We start from the raw sequence: 21,989 nt of genomic DNA on the forward strand, positions 1-21,989 counted from the left end.
TGTGTATTTTGCTGGCATGAATGTATGTGAACCATGTGTTTGCCTAGTACCTGCAAAGGTCAGATGAAGGCTTTAGATACCCTGGGAATGGAGCCATCATGTTTCAAGTCACCATGTGGGTGCTGGGGATAGGACCTGGGTGCTCTGTAAGAGCAATACATGGTTTGAACGGTTGAGTCAACTCTTCAGGTCCCTAAAATTAAATTTTTAAGGAACTAAAATATAATCCTTTGAAAAATGACTATCCTATCTTTTCCCTGCCAAATAGTGTTGAAGGGCAAAAATTATGTCACCATGATGATAACACTGTGGGGGAAACAACGCTTTTAAAGACTGTTGCTTTGACTCTGCAGAAGCCAGCCTTTCTCTCCAGTTCTCCCAGACCAGCATGATACATCCCCTGCAGCACCTGCCTGCTTAGCTGCGAGACTATTTTCACACAAACATGGTACCTAAAGAGGGGGCAGGATGCTGGCCTTGCTGGACACTAGAAAGCATTCTCCCATTCTGTTTCTTCCTGTCATCATTCAGGGGATACATAGATGTCAGTGATACTTCCACCAAAGCTCTGATGTCAGACCTGAGAACAGTGGAGACCAGAAGCCAGCCTTTGTCGTTTTGATACTTTGCCTCATAAGCCCTTGCTGCCTGGTTCCAATAGCATTGATATCAGCACTGTGAGTTTGTGAGGAGCTCCTGTATCAGTGGCTCTCTGGAGTCCCTTGCTCTCTGCATTTTCATCCCTATGGTCCAATGAAGCAGAGTTAAAGTTTGTAAGTTTCCAAGCACACTCAGAGCTAGTACTCTACTATGGATGAGTCAGAGTGAGCAAAAGTTTAGAGGCTCTCCTAGGACATCTGTGAGATCCCAAGCCCAAGCTCTAACTAAGAGAAGAATAAACAAAAGGTTAGAGGCTCTCCTAGGACATCTGTGAGATGCCAAGCTCTAACTAAGAGAAGAATAAAGAGGAGCCAGCAGAGTGGTATGGCAGATAAAAACACGGTGCAAGCCTGGGGAATGAGTTCAGTCTCAGAAACACTGCGGATGGAGACAACAGAAGTGCTCTCTTACCTGAATTGGGAACCAGCACTCTAACAACAACAACAAATCTATATATGTATACACACACACACACACATACATACACACACACACATATACATATATATGTGCTTAGATAAGAGAAAGAGAAAAACTAATATTCCTGGAAGAGGATGATACTGATATTAATCCAAGGATAAGTGTCTTGCACGTCTCCATTCTCATACTATAGCTTTAGAGTTACGATCTGCCTAATGTCTTCTTCACTCTTGCATTGTACATACATGCAGACAGTGCTCATAAGAACAGAGAAACAGTGACAGCAGCAGGAGAGATGTCACTTGTATTACACAGGGCATTACTATTTGTTGTTTTCCTCCTTCGCCCACTCCAATCTTACGTAGTTTGGTGAGATGAACACTATGCTTGCCTTCATTTTGCAGGTTATAACACCGAGGTGTGTATCCTTAGAGTAAGTCATTACACGTCATCAGACGGTGGCTGATGGGGAGGGGAGGGGTGAGAATGACCAGAGGGAGCAGATTGTCAAGAACCGGCTTCCAGTGTGGTGGTGACAGCTTTCCCCCAAGCCACTCTCAAGCTGCTTTTTATTGTGTGGTGACAAACAAACCAACATGTCCTGGGCTTGTATGTGTGTGGTGGGGGTAATGATGATGGAATGGACACGTTTAGCTGACCCGAAGTAGAAAATGCAGTTTGCTTTACTCCCTGCCCCGTCACAAATGCTCAGAACAGTCTTCGAGCAGAGTTAAGGACCACAATGACTGGACAGGAAATGCTGAGTCCTGGTTATCATAGTCAGGGGCTTGAGTCACCCAGACCCAATGTTGAGCTTCAGTGACAAAAGAAAATCAGATAGACCAAAGACCAGCTCTTTGGAGTCTGCTATTTTCCCAGGTTGGCTGCCTTGCTTGTATGAAGTGCAGTCTTTCTTGGCTCAGTTATAGATTCCGGTTTTTCCTTTTTGTTCTGCCTGATGAGGTGTCTGAACCATAAGGTACCCTCAAGGACTAAAATGATTTTCCAACTTCCCAGCATCAAGGAAAACTATTGTTTGGCAGAAACCTTAACCTCCTTAGGGAGAAGCCACACTATTTACTTATTTCTTTATACTCCAATTATCAAAGATGTTCTCACATGAAGATCAACTTGTAAAGAATTGTAATTCAGACTCCTGTAATTCATTTCTGTGTAGATGTGGGTGAATACTTTCTATATGTATTATAGTTTTTAATTTGTATATAAACATAAAGTAAATGCATTAACACACACATTTATATTTTGGTTTTATTGTTTGCTTTTGAGCCCTCCTTTCAAATCTACTGCAAATACGTGGTCACTTTCCACATTATGGTCACACTGACCATTACTGAAGACATTGACTCTTGCAGAGTATCTATGACAATTATCCTATTATTGTGTCAAAGACAGCAGGCATACTTTCCAAAATTAACCTAGCCATCATCTGTCAAGAAGGCCTCTGGGCTAATGTGCTGTTCTTAGGCAACATTCCTGATAACTGCCTGTTATGGACAACTCCAGAGCCTCTGAGTAGCTGTTACACATCCTGTTGGGTCTCAAATGCAGCAGGAATGGCTAACTGAGGTGCCAATTTAGCATATCAGAGTGGACTCTGGCTGCCAATCCCTTTACTGAGTCCTGGCCTCTCAGCACTTTTCTCTCTGTTCTCTACCCTTAGCTTTGCTTCCCCCACCCCAGTTTCTCTGACTCCTAAGTAAACACAGGCATTTGGTCTTTTGCTCTCAAGGTTGCCAGGTTCTCTCTCTTTGCTCCCTCTCTTCTCATCCTCTCTTGCTCCCCAGACTTCAAACCCAGTCTTGGTCCTTCCAGATGTTTCTAGCTGAATTCTCCTATCTACAGAAACCACTCTCCTCCACCACACCTAGGAGCACCATGCCTTCATTTGTTTTTTCTTCTTCACCCAAGCTCTTTGGAATGTATTAGGTGTCATTCATACGCAGGAGGCTAACTCACCTTCAAATTACTTCCTGGACCCTTCTCTTCTGGTCGTTAGGTTCAAAGGTCCTGATGCCTCAGCTGCAGAGTCTCTTTTTCTTTGATGCCCTCAGCTGTGAAGTAGTTTACCACTACTCACTCTCTGCCAGGGTTCTGAGCTCACTGGGATAGTATTTTCACAGCACTTTGCTCTCAGCAGAAAGGTCATGCTTAAAAGAGTTTATATTACCCACTTGAACGCACCAGGGGCTAGAGCTATTACTATCTGATCTCTCTTCTGTCCTCAGGTGACATGCACCAAAAGCATATGCAATAAAGAGAAACCCACTTTCCAAACTCAGGTACAAAAGAATAACTCAGCTACAGCTACTGTACCTGGGGGAGTCTTGGAAGTCAGGTGAAATAGAGCAGAAGGTGGTAGTGAGTCTTGTGAATCATCCTAAAAAGAAATCACCAGGCCCTAATATTAACTATTGTCTATAGACTTGCACTGGCCTCACCTAGACTTCAGAGCATACTCAAACTCTCAGGATGTCATTTCTGCAAACATTCTTCCTTTCTCTGTTCTCCCTGACCGGAGGGGGAAAGATTCAATAAGATGATGGCTAAGTAGCCCTTTGGAGTTTAATGGTGCACAGACAGGTACAAAACGTATCTCTATATCACTAATTGCCTTTGAAAGTTCAACAGATTTTTATCAAGTCCATATTTTGCATATTATTGGAGTAGGTCCCTGAGATGGTGAGTCAGACAGTTTATGACCTCACTTACGTCTGTCACCTGGAATGTGCTGAAGAATTGTTAAATGCTTATCCCTGTAAAAACCTGTTTTTTGCCAATAGCAGCCCAGTGTGCTCTGTGCGGGGCTGTTTTGTTTGATTTTCATTCTGTCTCCGGCATCCATCACGACCTCTGACATTGTTGTCATGGTTCACTATATTTTCAGGCCTAGTGACCATGTTACATTGCAGCAAACTGGCATCTGAATTATTTCTTAGACGAAATTACAGAGTGAACCTCATAAATACGTAAACAACCACAAAACACAATACATAGACTTTCTTTTAGTCAGCAGACCCCTCGTTAACTGGTCAACGCGTATGTCCAAAGCTGTCAGTCAATCTGTTTTAATAATTGACCCTGGACTTACTTTCATTAAAATGAGCACCAGTGAAACCACAAGTATCTTAATAAAGCTATAAATGACAACCCATACAGTTTGCCAAGTGACTGTGTCCAATTCTATGGCTTCTGGCATCTTTGCACACGTGGAACAATCACAGATGTTTAGTTTGCTTTTTAAAAGTATTGTTACAAAATCTTGGTGAATTTTAGACAATGCAGTTGGATTATCTGTAACCAACTCCTCCCCTCCGAACACTGAAAGATCCATTGTCACCTTCCCCAACCCCTTTTGTAAACTTCTTTTAAAAATTACTAATAACCCACGGATTCTAATTAGTGATAGTCTGAGGGTGGTGGCCATCCTCTGGGGTCTGGCTGGCCTAGCAAGAGTCACTCCCTTAAGTAAAAATGACTTCTTCCTGCAGAAGTCTCCAGTTGTCTGTAACTCCTCGGTTAGGAGCAGGATCATGAACCCCTCCTCACTCCATGTGAGAATCCAGGCTGGTCTGATCGTGTGTTGGTCTTTTACAGGCAACCACAGTTGTTCTGAATTCATGAGGGCAGCAGCCCTGCTGTGTCCAGAAGACATTGGATTTCTGGATCTTATAATCTCCCTGCCCTTATTCCATGATGGTCCTTGAGACACGTGTGTGCATGTGTTTGTGGGTGTGTGTGTGCCTGTGTGAGTACGTGCGTGCATGAGTTTGTACGTTCGTGCATGTGTGTGATGTAGATGTTCCCACTTGTGGATGAGCACTTATCCCACAGTCTGGCAGTCTGGGCAGTTTAAGTTGCTTCCCCCAACCACCATCATTCACTGCACAAAGCAAGTACTCTGAGGAAGTCTGGCATCTGTACTAATCTATAAGTAGAGACATACTCAGTTTGATACTATGTTCATTTAGAAGATATTAGTAGTAGGGACATGCCTGGAGCCTGTGGGCTGCCTAAGCATAAATTCACAGCCATATTTTTAGTATTAGGTGTGTGTTTCCTCATGTGAGATAGACCTTAAATCCAATAAAAAAGCAGATATTACCTTCATATATATATGTATATATATATATATATCATTATCCTGATAATAATATTAATAAAGTAGTTATTATTGTTATTATTATTATTATTGTTGTTGTTGTTTACAGCTAGGTACTATTATTGATAAGCACCCCAAGAGCCAGCATAGCGCCTTTGCCTTTCAGTACTATAAGAGCCATCAGAGAAGAAGTATTCTTGTCAACACTGACTTGATCTATTTCTGATCCATAAATAATGTATGTGCTATTTTCAGTCACAGTGTCTTACCATCAAACTCTGGTGGGCAAACATGAGCAGCAGAGTTAGCATCTATTGATTTGAGGGTCTCTGGGACACCTCTGGCAAATAACTAAAGGGGAGGCATCCCACTCCTGTCACCGGGATTTTTCAGCTGACAGCCTGAGGTTCCTGAGATGAGCAGAATCTCTCTGTGGTGGCTCCAATTAAACTCTATTGTGCGCATATACACGTTAATGTGCATACATATATACTTATGAAGTAGTAGATTTCCATATGGCTTTTTAAAATATCCTTAGAGTTAATTGTCCCTCCTGAACCCCTCCTCTGTCCCACCCTCTAATACCTCTCCTCATTTGGATGTTCCTCCCCACCCCCCTTTTTTCCAATTTATATTACTTGTTTCCTACTATCACTACCATTCTATCTTTTATTAATGGAGTGGGTTCCTAAAATGATGAGTCAGGGAGCCAATACCCTTATTTATATCTGCATATAGAACATGTCAAAGAAACACACATTCACTGTCAGCTGAAGGACAGCATTATCAGATGGCCTCACAGTCATTGCCACCCCAGCTTTTCTTACATCTGTCTATCTTTACCCTCATACAAATCTACCTTCTGTTGCTTAGATTTGCCCATCTTGGACCCTTCTTTAAAATGAAGTTGTGTAGCGTATTGACTTGTGCACTTGGCTGTTTACACTTCTCATGTTTCTCCAGGCTCATTCACATGATAACATACTCTTTTTGAATTATATAATAGCAAAGTAAATACAGTAGGTGCTCCTTAACCATCCATCAGGACATTTAAGCTGTCCTCCTTTTTTGGCTATTAAGAAAATTGTAGCTATCCACTCTTGTTGTGTAAGTTTTATGTTGGTTTGTGTTTTATATGTTAGCTGGAATTAGAAGGTCACAATTTTTAATAAAAATGAAGCACACAATGTACACCTATTTCTTTAGGACAAATGGTGGGAGGAGGGTAAGGAATAGGAACCTGCAAAATGGCCAAGAATGTTTTCAATTCCATCACTAACCAGCCCTGTGATCTTGATCAAGGATATCACATTGTTCCTTTTTACATTAATAAACGAGACTTTATTTCAAAGGTTAACTTTCTTTGCAAGAATCCAATAAGCTAATGTAATGTTGGCTCAAAGTTAGTTTTATTTAAAACGTAAGCCTACTTCAATCCAAGATTGCTGACAAATAGTAAGAAAATATAAAAATAAAAATTACAAGTAAAAAAAATCATCTTTAGTTTTCTGTAAGAATAATTTTAAATTACATCAGAAAGATGAAAAAAAAAGAGTTCTTTTCATTCTCAGAAAACATCTATTCATGAAAGGAAAATACAGAATTGTGAAGTCTTTCCCATCAGGATATGTAGATAAAAATTTGTGTTGCAAATCTATGTTACAATGTTAGTCTAAAGAAAGCATTTTAATTATCAAGAGGAAAAGTATTTCATGAATAAAGCTGAAGATAGAGTAACTCTCTGTAACACATATAGCAACTGATTATGTTCAGAAAAGCCCATTTGCCTTCACGAGGAAATGTCAAAAAATTAAAAATATTCATATGCAACATCTCCTTTGCATTTGTGAACATGAAAGCACCCACTCACAAATGTAACACTTAAGTAAAGCCTAGTTTACCTACAAAAGAAATCTAGCATGACAACGAATACGTGGCAATAGGTTTGACGTGTTTCAAAGTTCAATATCAATGCTGCTCACATAAAAGAAACCGGAAGACAGGGGTGCAATTAAAAAAAAAGGCTTTAACAAAAACCCCAGCTCCAATTAGTGAAGTCAACACTAAGACTCTCCCTTAGTGATCAAATTCAGACCATTTAAATTTATTTGAGAAATGTCAAGTATATATTCATGTTGCTCAGGGGGGTGAAAAATCTGCTCTAGAGACTGGAATGATTTAAATAACTTTTAAAAAGAATTTCTTTAGTTGCTGCTCTAAGAAACGTTGCATGTTTTATCATTGCGCTCTGAATATATCAACACAAAGAATGCTGATTTCTTCCCATTTCTTTACTTAATTAATATTTATTTATACCAAAATAACCACTAATACCTTCTACCCCAACCTCTTCTTTTTTTTCTTACCACTTTATATTTTGAAAAATAGGGATACGTATACAGATTTTTAAAGGCATTTGGGCATAACATTATATGAATATTTTTGTCAGTAACTAATACTTTTAGAGTTTTGATAGCATGCACTGAAATCCCACTACTTACCATAAGCATGAAGTACATGTAGGACAGAACATAACATGGAAACAGATTTCTTGTTGAGTATAAATTAAGCATAATGATCAATGAATACCAAAAATTGCCACAAGGCTATTATATTAGATTTTGGATTATTAATGATTTAAGGTCCAGGTGTACCACACTCTGAGAGGGTGTGATACAGTTATTTTGTTTCCTAAGAAGGACTGAGGCTTTTTTTTTTTTTTTTTTTTTTTTTTTTTTGGCCTCCGTTTTTCTTGAGTTTCATATAGCCTGTGAGCTGTTTCTGGGTTGTTCAGAGCATTCTGGGCTTAGTATCCAATTATCAGTAACTGCATACTATGTCTGTTCTTTTGTGACTGGGTTACCTCACTCAGGATGATATTCTCTAGATGCATTTATTTTCTTAAGAATTTTGTAAAGTCATTGTTACTGATAGCTGAGTAGTACTCCATTGTGTAAATATACCACAATTTTTGTATCCATTCATCTACTGAAAAACATCTGGGTTCTTTCCAGCTTCTGGCTATTATAAATAGAGTTGCTATGAACAATGTGGTACATGTGTCTTTATTGTATGTCAGAGTGTCTCTGGGGTATATGCCCAGAAGTGGAATAACTGGGTCTTCAGGTAGTACTATGCCCAATTTTCTGAGGAACCACCATACTGATTTCCAGAGTAGTTGTACCAGCTTACAACCCCACCAACAGTGGGAGGAGTGTTCCTCTTTCTCCACATCCTCGCCAGCATCTGCTGTCATCTGAATTTTTGATCTTAGCCATTATGACTGGTGTGAGGTGGAATCTCAGGGTTGTTTTGATTTGCATTTCCCTGATGACTAAGGATGTCGAGCACTTCCTAAGATGCTTCTCAGCCATTTAATATTCCTCAATTGAGAACTTTTTGTTTAGCTCTACACCCTATTTTTTAACAAGATTGTTTGATTCTCTAGTGTCTAACTTCTTGAGATAATTTTATACCTTGGATATTAGGCCTCTATCAGATGTGGGGTTCGTAAAGAACTTTTCCCAATCTGTTAGCTGCCATTTTGTTTTCTTGACAGTGTTCTTAGCCTTACCGAAAATATGCAATCTCATTAAGTCTCATTTGTCTATCTTTGACCTCAGAACATAAGCCATTGGTGTTCTGTTCAGGAAAATTTCCCCTGTGCTTATGTGTTCTAAGGTTTTTCCCTACTTTCTTTTCTAATAGTTTCAGTGTACCTGGTTTAATGTGGAGATCTTTGATCCACTTGCACTTGAGCTTTGTACAAGGAGATAAGAAAGGGTCTATTTTCATTCTTCTGCATGCTGAGTGCCAGTTGAACCAACACCATTTCTTGAAGAGGCTGTCCTTTTTCTACTCAATGTTTACAACTCATTTGTCAAAAATCAAGTGACCATATTGTGAAGGTTCAATTCTGGATCTTCAATTCTATTCTGTTGATAAAAGTGTTTATCTCTGTACCAGTACCATGTGGCTTTTAACATAATTGCCTTGTAAGATAGCTTGAGGTCAGGAATGGTGATTCCCACAGATGTCTTGTTGTTGAGAATGGATTTTGATATTCTAGGTTTTTTTTTTTTATTCCAGATGAATTTGCAAATTTCTCTTTCCAACTCCATGAAAACTTGGGTTGGAATTTTCATAGGGATTGAATTGAATCTGTAGATTGCTTTTGGTAAGATGGCCATTTTTACAATGTTGATCCTTCCAATCCATGAGCATGGGAGATCTTTCCATCTTCTGAGATCTTCCTCGATTTCCTTCTTCAGAGATCTGAAGTTCTTGTCATACAGGTCCTTCATTTGCTTAGTTAGATTTACACCAAAGTATTTCATATTGTTTGTGACTATTGTCAAAGATATCTTTTCCCTAATTTCTTTCTCCACATGTTTGTCCTTTGAGTAGAGGAAGGCTACTGATTTGTTTGAGTTAATTTTATAGCCAGCCACTTTGCTGAAGTTGTTTATCAGCTGAAAAGGTTTTCTGGTAGAATTTTTGGGGTCACTTAAGTATACTATCATGTCATCTGCAAATAGTGATATTTTTACTTCTTTCTTTCCAATTTGCATTCCTTTGATTTCCTTTTGCTGTCTAATTGTTCTGGCGAGGACTTCCAGTACTATGTTGAAAAGGTACGGGGAGAGTGGGCAGCCTTATATTGTCCCTGATTTTAGTGGGATTGCTTGAAGTTTCTCACCATTAAGTCTGATGTTGGCTGTTGGTTTACTGTATATTGCTTTTAGTTATGGGCCTTGGATTCCTGTTCTTTCTAAGACTTTTAACATGAAGGAGTGTTGAATTTTGTCAAATGCTTTCTCAGCATCTTGTGAGAGGATCATATGGATTTTTTATTTGAGTTTTTTTATATGGTTGATTATGTTGATGGATTTCCAAATATTAATCCATCCCTATGTCCTAGGGATAAAGCCTACTTTATCTTGGTGAATGATCGTTTTGATGTGTTCTTGGATTCGGTTTGCAAGGATTTTGTCAGGTATTTTTGCTTCAATGTTCATAAGAGAGATTGGTCTGAAGTACTCTTTCCTTGTTGTTTCTTTGTCTGGTTTAGGAATGAGGGTTATTGTGGATTTGAAGAGTGAGTTGGGTAGTGTTACATCTGACTCTATTTTGTGAAATAATTGGGAGAGTATTGGTATTAAGTCGTCAATAAATGTCTGATAGAATTCTGCACTGAACCCTTCTGGTTCTGGGCTCTTTTTTTTTGTTGGGAGGCTTTTGAAGACTGCTTCTATTTCTTTAGGTGTTATGGAATTATTTAGATGGTTTACCTGGTCCTGGTTTGACTTTGGTATCCGGTATCTGTCTGGGAATTCATCCTCTTCCTCCAGATTTTCCAGTTTTGTTGAGCATAGTCTTTTGTAGCAGGATCTGATGATTTTTTTAAATTTCCTTAGTTTCAGTTGTTATGTCTCCACTTTCTTTTTTGATTTTGTTAATTTTGATACTCTCTCTTTGCCCTCTAGTTAGTCTGACTAAGGGTTTATCAATCTTGTTGATTTTCTCAAAGAACCAGCTCTTGGTTTTGTTGACTCTTTGAATGGTTCTTCTTGTTTCTATTTGGTTAATTTCTGCTGAGTTTGATTATTTCTTGCTGTCTACTCCTCTTGAGTTTATCTGCTTTTTTTTTTTTTTTTTTTTTGTTCTAGAGCTTTCAACTCTGATGTCAATTTGCTAGTATATGCTCTTTCCAGTTTCTTTTTGCAGGCACTCAGAGCTATGAGTTTTGTGCATCCTATAGATTTGGGTATGTTGTGTATTTATTTTTATTAAATTCTAGAAAATACTTAATTTCTTTCTTTATTTTTTCTTTGACCATGCTATTGTTGAGTAGAGCATTTTTCAGCTTCCATGTGTATATGGACTTTTTGTTGTTTTTGTTGTTATTAAAGACCAGCCTTAGTCCATGGTGATCTGATAGGATGCATGGGAGTATTTCAATCTTTTTATATCTATTGAGGCTTGCTTTGTGAATGACTATATAGTAAATTTTGAGATGGTGCCATTAGGTGCTGAGAAGAAAGTTTATTCTTTTGTTTTAGGGTGAAATGTTCTGTAGATGTCTATTAATTCCAACTGGTTCATAACCTCTGCTAGTTTCACTACGTCCTTGTACAGTTTCTGTTTCCCTGATCTGTTCATTGGTGAGAGTGGGGTGTTGAGGTCTCCCACTATTATTGTGTGTGGTGCAATGTATGTTTTGAGCTTTAGTAGGGTTTCTTTTATGAATATGGGTGCTCTTGTGTTTGGAGCATATATGTCAAGAATTAAGAATTTATCCTGACAAATTTTCCCTTTAATGAGTAAAAAGTGTCCTTACTTACTTTTTTTGATAACTTTTGGTTGAAAATCTACTTTATTCGATATTAGAATGGCTACTCCAGCTTGTTTCTTGGGGCTATTTGTTTGGAATTTTTTTTCCAGCCTTTTACTTTGAGATAGTGTCTGTTTATGTCTCTGAGATGAGTTTCCTGTATACAGCAAAATGCTGGATTCTGTTTGTGTATCCAGTCTGAAAGTCAGACATTCAATGGGGAATTGAATACATTCATGTTAACAGATATTAAGGAATAGTGGTTGATGTTTTTTGCTATTTTTGCTTTTAGAGGTAGAATTATGTCCGTGTGTCTTTCTTCTTTTTGTTTTCTTGCTTTGTTATTTTTATTGCTTTTTCTAGGATGTGTTTTCCCACCTTGTGTTGGGTTTTCCATCTATTATTCTTTGTAGGGCTGGATTTGTGGTCAGATAATGTGTAAATTTATTTTTGTCCTGGAATATCTTGGTCTCTCCATAAGGTGGTTGATAGTTTTGCTGGGTATAGTAACCTGGACGGACGTTTGTGTTCTCTTAGAGTCTGTATTAAGTCTGTCCAGGATCTTCTAGCTTTCATAGTATCTGTTGAGAAGTTGGGTGTAATTCTGATTGGCCTGCCTTTATATGTTACATGTCCTTTTTCCCTTACTGCTTTTAGTATTCTTTCTTTGTTTTGAAGACTTGGTGTTTTTACTATTATATGTCGGGAAGAATTTCTTTTCTCGTCCAATCTATTTGGAATGCTGTAGGTTTCTTTTATGCTTGTGGTCATCTCATTCTTAAGGGTAGGAAAGTTTTCTTCAATTTTTTTTGAAGATATTTATTGACCTCTTAGTTGATATTCTTCACCCTCTTCTATTCGTTCCTATTATCCTTAGGTTTGGTCTTCTCATTATGTTCTGAATCTCCTGGACATTTTGGTTTCGGAGTTTTTTTGGTCTTTGCATCTTCTATGAATGTTTTGTCTATGTTTTCAATGTTGTCTTCAGCCCCTTCAATTCTCTCTTCCATCTCTTGTAGTCTGTTGGAGATGTGACTACTGATTTCTTTTTTAGGTTTTCCATCTCCAGGGTTGTTTGTTTTTGTGTTTTCTTTATTGATTCTATTTCCATTTTTAATTCCTTCATCTCGTTGGTTTTGCTTTCTTGTTGTTCTTTGAGTTCTTTGAGTGGTTTTCGTGTTTCCTCTTTAAAAGTTTTTATTTGTTTATGTGTGTCCTCCCCTGCTTGTTTAAGGGAGTTATGCATGCTCTTCTCAAATATCTCCATCATCATCTTGAGGTATGATTTCAATTCTGAGTCTTTTTCTGGAGTGTTTGGTGATCTACTGCTTGCTGTGGTGGGAGAGCTGGGTTCTGATATTGCCAGGTTGTCTTGGTTTTCATTGCTTAAGTTCTTTCATTTTCCTCTTGCCATCTTGTTATCTGTGATTATACATGGTCTTGTTTTCAGTAACTGGTACCTGTCTCTCCTGTGGATCTGAGGGCCAGTGGGTTCCAGAAGAAAATTGCTTCTGAGTATTTCGCTTTTAGTGGGCAAGCAGTGAGTTCGGGTAGCAGTGACTCAGCTCGGTCTTTGTGGGTTCAGGTATGAGAGCTCTTGTGAGGCTGTTCTGATATATCAGCCCTGTCCCCACAGATCCTGAGTACAACTGGCAGGGACCTGGCTTTTTCTCTAGGCCAAAAACGAAACCTTTTCCAGATAGCACAGTACTTTCTCTTCTACAGGAACTCCCAGTGTGCTCCCCTTGGGCCTATGTGCCAGGCTCCCCTCTAGTCCAGGTATAAGAGGGCCTGTAGAGTTGAACTTAAAGCACTGCCTTTCCCGGGGATACTCAAGTTCCCACTGACAAGGGCTTGTGCTTTACTGTGGGCCTGTGTGTTTAGTCTGTGAGCCTGGGCTTTCCGGGCAGACCATGAGTCCCTTTGCCAGAGGTCCGGCCCTACTGTGGGCCACAGGGGCAAGTTTTCATTGAGCTCTGACTAGCCTTCTCTGCACTTTTGTTACTCACAGTGCAGTATTACCTGGCCGGTGTCCCCGGATCTCTGCTGTTCCAGGTGGCCACATGTTTCTCTTCTTTCTGAATTTTATTTTTTCATTTTTATGTTTTGTGGGGGTGGGGGGGAGTCTCATTTTAGCTCTCATACTAAAAGTTCAAGAATCCTGTCTAGTTTCTTATTATTTTCATTTGTATTGTTACCTAATCTTGTTTCATGGAGTCTGTCCTGCATTTTATCTGGCATGGATATTGAAGTCTTTCCACGGAGACAGGATTTCTTCTTGGTGTGCTTCAGCTGCTTATCTAAGTAAATACAGAAAAACTTGCAGTTGCTCTCTAGAACCCCAGCCTTGCTGTTGATAATGGCCACGTGAATGAGTTTCACACAACAGAAAGGAGAAATTATTTTTGATACCCTCAGACCCAACCCATGGAAATATCTTCATGCACCCCTGTGTGGCTGAAATAAAGATGAACCTCAGAAAAATGACCCTAGAAATCAGGGGCCAGGAGAAAGGGGTAAACTTTATAAGTCCAGAGACTGTGAGAATTTAATACCAATGTTTGTACTGTTACCAATCACTCTCGACCCCCCTCTCCTCTCATTTCTCTCCCATCTCTCTACACTCCTTTTCTCCCTGCTTCCTGCCCCCATGGTCTCTGCCGCCCTCTCTTCCCTCTCCCTTCCCCCTTAAATATTTTAGCACGTAGCATTTTAGGATATGTTAAAGAAGCCTTGTTTGTCACTATTTACGTTCACTTGTTTCTGGCTTGACTTCCTAACTCTGAATGGATTCTCCAGTCTCTAGCTCAATATCATATAAGTCTGATGTTATCTTGTCATTTGAGAATTAGCAACTGTTGGCATGTCATCTGTAGACTTTTATTTCAAGTCTAATTATTTTATCTCCACTTCCTTTGTGGTTCCAGTTTCCAATACAGAAACTCCTTGGTTCTTGTTTATTAAAGAAATTACCTCTTCAAACCAATAACAGAGGCAGAGGAAAATGGTGAGGGGAAAACCCTAGTTATGTAACTATAGTAAAACCATGTATTTGCCACACCTTTGAGCTTCCTGGACACTACTCAGTGCCACCCATTCCTGAGCTTTCTAGGCTCTGCCATGAACGATCCAAGCAATTGACTTGGTTCCTGTTGGTGTCACCTTCTGCCAAATGTAGATCCGGCTAAGCTGAACCCTTTCAGTATTTTTCTCTTCTCCCACATTGGGGTGAGGCATTATAAATGTAATTTTAAAAGCAATCTATGGGTCATACTCTTGTTAGCAGACTGAGTTTTCCAGAACACACAGCAGAAAGTTGAAGGAATGTCTTTTACTTGATTATCCAGAGGAGAGAGATCTTCTAATTTGAAGAACCTGTCAGGATTACATAAATCGTCTAAAAAAAAAAATCAGATCAAAGATGCAAGACTGTTATTTCCAAACCAGTTTGCACACTCTTAACTTCCTACTTACATAATTGCAAAGTCAAATAAGTAGTACATCTTGAAGAAAGCACAGAGACCGTTCTTTCTGTCACAGCCTATGATGTCACATCCCTGAGTCCTGATGTCTTGCTACTCTGTGGGCTCAATACTTCAGCATTCTATTGTCTTGCATTTGCACAGTCTTTAAGCTCATAGTTTCAAAGACTTGAGGAATAATGTGTTTCGTATGCTTCTAGCTTTTTTCTGTAGCTCTGTTTTGTGGCCTTGCAGATTTGAACTTGTTAAAAACTCAATAGTTAGATTTTAAATTTTATCTGGAGACCTTTAAAACACCTTAAACCAGAAGATGCCCCTCTTCATGTGTCTTGTGTGATATTATTAGTCATTAACTTCTATCTGTTTTTATTAATAAATCTTTGCTTTGTCCCCCACCCTGGTATTTCTTGATTTAATCTGTCATTTGTCTCCAAAGATTAATGTAATATTTCTAGTTATCTGATGTTTTTAATAATAACATCTGTAATATTTCCACATTTGTGATTAATAGAAAGCACCCCACTTCGGGCTTATCCACAGCAGTGATAATATCAAATGCCCAGGAAAGAAACCACTAAATATAAATGCCTCTCAGAGCACAGCTGAATTTGGGTGCCAATATTCTCTTTGAGAACAGTAGCTCTTTTATGATTAAAAAAGAGTACTTTAGCAATAACAAGTTTCAACAGAAGCATGGGTGTGTGGGTGGAAATTGAAAACAGGGACAGGCATAACATTTTATTGTAGGTGGTTCCCCCTTCCCTCTCCCCCTACATGATGTCAGCTCTGTGAGAACTTCATCTCAGTACATTACCTTCTCTTTGGGGAGTTTTGTATCTTTTAAAAACCCACCTGGTTGTTAATGCCAGTTCTCTTGAGGGGGGAGGGAGAGGGAGGGGGAGAGAGAGAGACAGGACAGTTGTTAAGAAGTTGTTAAGAGTTTTCTATGCTGTTTTGAAAATGTTCAAAGCTATTGAGTTCAAACGAGGCCCTGGTAGAAGTCTTCCCTTGACTTGATCGGCAAGATTAGCACAGGAGACTTCACTTCTCTGTGTGTTTCGACTTTCCCAGAGCTGCGGAACTGTTAACCTACTCCAGAGAGCCAGGGATGACAACAGATAACAGACACAAAGAGTCTTGAGGAACAAATCTTCTCTTTTTCTAATTAAAAACATTGATTACGTTTGTGGTCTCTCTGCATGCATCTGTGTCATGCATGAGCAAACACAATTTTTATTTGTGCTTTCTTCTTTAATTCTTTGCCTTAAAAGTCACCTATTCTCTATTGCATGACTTCCTACATGTTGTTAAGGCTACTTTGAATTTCAGGTACATATTTTCAATTGTAAAATTTTCTTTTAGTCCTTTTGCCCCCAGATTTTATGTGTTTCCCCTATTTCTTTTTAAATCATTGTACACTTTTCCTTACACTCTAAAGCACGGTTGTTATCACCTTATTAAAGTTTCTTGCTTACTAAGTGAATTCTAGGCCACCTCTCATGGGATCATAGTCTATCCAGTACCTGGTATGGTTGTCTGGGAGTATTTTCCTTGCTAAGTAATTTTAGATCATCCTTTGAGCAAATGATATATGGTACCAATATTGCTCTCTATAATGTTGATTAAAATGCTGAGGTTTTTTCATGTTACTGGTTGCATGACTTGGATAGACATGAACTGGACTATGGCTGTCTTGCCGCTGAAAGGTAGCTGAAAGCTTAGCGAATTCTTCTCATTTTACCTGGACTGTGGCGGACTGTTCTCGTGAATATATGTGGCATGGCAGTTATCACACCGATGCTCAACCTTCCTAATTCTGTGACCCTTTAACACAGCTCCTCACACTATGGTGACCCCCCAACCATAAAACTGTCTCAGCACTACTTCATAACTCTCGTTTTGCTACCGTTAGGAATTGTAATATGAGTATCTGACATGAGCCCCCTAGGTTGAGAGCTACTGGCCTAATAACTGGTGTGGTCTGGTGTACAATTCATGAGTCTTGAGGCTCAGCCGCCCCAACTCTTCTCTGACACCCAAGCTTCTGTGTTCTTCAGATAATGAGCCAGTACATCTGAGCTCAGGTTCTTGCTGCTCAGCAGGGCACAGTCTGTCTTCACCTTCAGGCTCAAAGATACACCAACATAAAAATCCACATAGTTCTGTTTTTATCCAGGGACTCTCACCTGCCAGTGTCTGTCTGACTCTGTCTCTCTTCAGTAGCCTCAGGTATTGGTTTCTTCTGTCTGGCTCACAGTTCACAGTAAGGTCAGGTAGAAAAGTCTAGAAGGATTGCCATCTGTGCATTCCACCCAGAGACAGATTCTAGAGCATTTCTGACATCGAAGGGACACCTCTGCTTCATTCCAGTCACTGTCTCACGATATCAATAGCCACAGGTCACTTTTGTCTGAGTCTGGAACCCTACCATTTACAGTATTTTGGGCTTAGCTTATTAATTCAATATGATGCTTTCAAGACTCACACAGGGTTTTGTACGTAGTTTCGGACTTTTTACTAATGAATAGCGTTCCTTCATATACATTATCCATCATATATTCATTTCCCATGGAGAGGCATTGGTGCCATTTCAGTTTAGGATTACCATGAATATACCTGTGTAATATGTTTGTATATGTCACACGTTCATACCACTTTTCTATGATAAATATTGTTACTTGTTATATGGTGACATGTTGGGAGATAACTAATCATATTAAGACAATAACGGAACAGCTGTTATCCTATCCTCTGCGGACTTTGTATCCATTATGACCTTGTCATGCAAGGCTTTCCTCATGTGTCTGCGGTGACACTGGTGTAATTAAAGCTGTTGGCCATATAAAGGCACAACACATGTAGGCACAACAGCAGTGATATTTGATACCAATTAAAAATGACTATTTTATGGTTTATTTGCTTACTATTATATGTTGCCTCTGTTTTAGAGAGTAATCCTATGACTTATGAAAAAAAGATGTTTCCTATAAAATAAGGCTCTGTGTGCTGCTGTCTGTGGTTTTGTCCAGCTAAGGCAGTGTATTGCTTGCTTGATTGCAGGGACAGGCTGTGGGGAATGCCTGACCTACCTAGAAGGTCTCCATCTGGCTAACTGCTTTCTATGGTTTCTTCCCAGTGTCAGCATCATCAGAATGTACTCTTCTCATTAAGCAACACATGACTATGTTGTAGGAGAGACATTGCTGAAAAAAAGTTCTTCAAAGCAGCTTACTGTATCACACTATGACCAGCAGTGCCTAAGAGTTTTGAGTACTCTGTATCCTTGCCAACACTTGAATTTGTCAGAGTTTTTGAACTTGGACATTGTACTGAGTAGCCTATGGCTGACAACCAGTGATACTAAGTCTTTAGTGTGCTTATAGGTTGCTACTATACTTCTCTGGGAAATGTGTCTATTTAGAATGTTACTCATATTTATTACATTTTAATACAATTAGTGGTTTGTAATGGTTGTATATTATAGATATGTATATCTATCTGTCATGTTTTTTTTCTGAGTCTTTATTTCCGTTCACTTTAAAAATATTCCTTTGATATAGAGCTGTTTTAGTTTAGCTAGCAAGCTTGTTTCTGGTGCTGGCAGTTGAGCTCGGGTCTCTTGTTTGTACTAGCCAAGTGCTCTACTACCAAACCACACCCTTGACTGACATTTTTGGTTTTTATTTTATATCATTAAGCCTACCCTTTCTCTCCATTATAGAGACATTTTATTTTGTCTGAGCCAAGAAATATTTACCTGCCCAACAGCTACTTCTAACCCCATGAAAGGGAATACTGATGGGTTCCCAAGACATTTGTTCCCTTTCTTTGAAGTGTCGAAACTTTGTACGCTGCCCTTATCTCTACTGCCAAAACTCTTTTGAGGTATCACAAAAACCTTTTTTGCATAATTTTGCAGCATTAAAATAGCTGAGAAATTAACATTTATACTGTGACGTGCATGAAAAGGGGCTTAATAGAGATTTGGAAAAGTCAATCAACTTGCCTACTTGTTATCAGCCATCGTATAGTTAATTTAACATTTTGGGTACACATTTGTAGGTCTCCATAGTGATGGACTTGGATGAGGTGCTGGGGCATCACTCTGTGCAGTTGCTGCTGAAGGGAAGATGGGCTCAGCTCTGACAGATGCCTCGATTCTGCCGGAACATATGGAGAGGAACCTCACTTCAGAGAAAACAACACTTGAGGATCAATAGCAAAAAAAAAAAAAAAAAAAAAAATGAAGAAAGAAAGAAAAGAAAGAAAGAAAGAAACAAGAAAGAAAGAAAAATTATCGTGAAAGACCTTTCCTATATGTTTCTGATTAGTTCTTAACGGTGTAGCCATCTCCCTGACCCCAAGGAGCTGCATTTAGAAAAGGAATAAGCGAGACTCCAAGGATGCCAGTTCAATATGTGCCAAACAGGTGATGAAAGTTGCCTTTGCCAAGACTGCCTTGCAGTTCACAAAATTGATTTTAACCAGGTTTGGCAGAGCTGTGCTTTCCTCTCGAGAACTGCTTTTTTACAGTGTCTATTATGAAAGCGTGTTTGGGGAATGTTTCATAATGAGACAGACTGTGGCAGGATGTCTATTTCAGATATTTCAGACTTCACAGTCTCCATCATGTGGTTTCCCTGGCTATGTGTGGTACCTGTTGGCTCTCAGGGAAAGACATTCCTAGCAGGATTTTTAATGTACCCAGACTTTTAGGTTTTGTCTACTTCTGTGCCCTTACTAGAATTGTTTATTCCATTTCTACCTGCTGTAGTCCAGCTCTCAAATACCCTCAGCCATGGCTAAACATGAATGCTTTTGTCCATCATCTAATTTCTAACATGGGACTGCCAGGCACTCGCTTTTAAACCCATTTTATAATCGAAGAAGAAGTTCCAATTCATCAGGAATGTTCATGAATCACACAAACCTTGTAGCTAGTGAAGTACCCTCTGGTGATTCACACTTAGGATTGTCTATCAACACAGCCTCTGTCTTTCTACACTGGTTCAAGGGCACTCACTACACAATGTATCACAGAAGAAGGAAATTCCAGAACTTAAGCCATTGTCAAGGTAAATAAGTCCCAATGCAGTGTTTTCCATAAGTAGCATGATAAGCCTCGTGGACATTTCCTGTTGGTCTCTGGTCAGCCTTGAGTCACAGGCTTACAATTTCTTATTATGGTCTAGTTCTTTTCTCTCCAGTGGGAGTTGTAGATCAGTTTCCATGTCCCATTTGGGTGAAACAGGACCAAAGGTAACCTCTAGTTTGGTTTAGATAGTCCAATTTGGAGAGTTGAGCAAAAAAAAAAAAAAAAAAAAACAACTCCCTTTTCTGTATTTGGGTTATCATAAACTAAGCAGCTAAGAGAAGGTTCATAGAAGCCCAACTTGTTAGGAAACAAGAAAACTGCCTAGTTTAGTTTATTTTTATAAGTTGTTTGTTGGGACTGACAGTCCTGAGATGAACAAGTTTCATGACCCAAACCTAGAAACCTGCACTGGGCTATTTTGAGTCTGTTTTATTTACAACCTGAGAATATCAGAGGTACAAAGAAAAAAGCTTGTATTGTTTAAAGTAGCCTACAATACTGATAATAGTCTCAAAGTTTTACAGAATTACCACGTGAGTGAATTTTATATGTGGCTATCAGAAGATGTGATAATGCCTTGGCTTCTTCGCCTCTCCCATCCTCACAGATACAGCACAGCGGTACAATGCCCACGCGCAGCTCTCCTTACACCCCACTCTAGGCTCTTAGCTCACACTCTTGGAATGTGTGCTTCTCCGGGCTCAAGGATTTTGCTTTTCATCTTTTCCTTACAGAAAGGGTTATTTTTAATGTCTTACCAAGAGCAGCACTTCAATAGGGTCACTGTCATATTTGAGGAGTGTTTCTGGTTATATTGATAAAAACAAAAGTGTAAAAAAAAAGAACTTTAGTAATATTGAGAAAGAGGGGTTTACAAATGTTTAAAGCCTGCTTTATGTGATAGAGTGTCAGCAGTAGCTTTAAAAACAAGGAAAAGATATTTTATATTAATAATGTATATTACAGGTCTTAAAAATTGTCAGCTCTATTTCTGTATAGGGGAATTTTATTCAACATGCTTTTTCAGGAAAAAAAAGCACTTTCATTGTCTTTATACTTAATTATACATTCATATCCCAGGCCTCACATCTGTCACATGTGTGTTAATATGTTCATGTCTATCTATAGCTGATTTCATATATATATACATATATGATATATATGTAGCATGACTATATATATGTGTGTGTGATATGTGTATTTGTTTACATATATCTGTAGCATGCCTATCCATATCCATTATCCATTATCCATATTTATTGCACACATACTCATATATGTATATATATATGTGTGCGTGTGTGTGTGTATATATATATATATACATATATATATAATTAACTATATATAATGTTCCCATGGTATTGTGCATTGTAAGTTAACTATGGCTTCCACTATGTAGGAACAGGAGTACTGTCCTACAAAGATACTATGTTATTCTATATGTGGGAATTGAACATTAGGGTTTCTTTGTTTCTTTGTGGGGTCCCTGGAAACAATCCTAGGGATACTAAGGATGGCCTCCTCAACCACATGTGCATACACTTTACATTAAGCTTTACCACTAATGAATTTTTGTTAATTCTAATCTACGGGTTTATTCATTACGAATTAATTTATTAAGAGTGCCATTGGACACATGGGCACAAATTTAAAACCACCAAGATCAAAATAAGCACATGATTTACTCTTCTTCCCTGTAGCCTAAAACTTAATCATCTAAGGCCTAAAAGTACAGCCTATGTTGGAGGCTGCTCTGAGAAGGGATGCTGTTTAGACAGAAGGGATCAGAAGTACAGAAGTGAAGATGCGTGTCTTGTTCATCTTGATCACAGGTCCAGCATTGGAAGCCCCATAGTTATGTTGGCAAAAGGTGAG

Source organism: Micromys minutus, assembly GCF_963924665.1.
Source record: "Micromys minutus genome assembly, chromosome: 1".
NCBI lineage: Eukaryota > Metazoa > Chordata > Mammalia > Rodentia > Muridae > Micromys > Micromys minutus.